Consider the following 852-nt stretch of genomic DNA (forward strand, 5'->3'; position numbering starts at 1 on the left):
CCTTGACCGGTTGGATCATGTCCAATTCTTGCCTTGACTAGTTGAATCGTGTAAGATAAGACGGAAAGTGAATACTTTACAAGATATTTTGAATTTTTTTATATTGCAACTTTGGAGCTTTATAACTCGAAAAGTACTCAATGAAGAAACATTTCATTACAATGTTTTGGAAAGCTCTCGAGGTCAGCTACAAGAATATGTAATAAAAAATAGGGGATGCCGTTTAAAAAAATTGAGGTGACTCATGTGACTTTCAAATAATTCTTCAAAGTCAAAGCAATGGTACTATCTTATGGTCTCCTCGAAACCAAACAACTTTTGTCTGAAAAATTTTTCTCTCCCGTGCTTGGTTCGACATATTCGACTGGATGGATTAAAATGGTCCACCCTGTATATCGAACGAGAATACATAACTCGGATCCCGACAGTTATGCACCCGTGAATACTACGCGGAAATATACGTTGTGTTCTGAAGCGCACGGCTTGAGTCGCCCGTTATGGTGCAACCCGTGTTGCCACGCAATTACGGCATTCGCGATTTACCCGGATCTACACGCGGTACGCTGCTCGTCGCGATAGCGGAAAGGCCGTAAACCTTTGTCTCGGATACGCACCCCGATGCCCTGACTCTAAGGACTCAGCGATGTAGACGCTCTCAGGAAGAACACTGCTGACCTCAGGGAGATACGTCTCAACGCGTCCGCACTTGACGGTGGTCGGGAACAAAAAGCCAAGATGGCTGCATCGCGTCGGCGATGTCGGCACGCTAATGCTCGCAGCGAGCGCCATCTCAAAGCGGATAGTCGAGACGCTTCCCCCCCCCTGCCCCAGGAGCCAAGAGTCAGGAGAGGC

This window comes from Odontomachus brunneus, unplaced genomic scaffold, assembly GCF_010583005.1.
Source record: "Odontomachus brunneus isolate Ranch 3 - 2012 unplaced genomic scaffold, Obru_v1 Obru_scaffold_097, whole genome shotgun sequence".
NCBI classification, from domain to species: Eukaryota; Metazoa; Arthropoda; class Insecta; order Hymenoptera; family Formicidae; genus Odontomachus; species Odontomachus brunneus.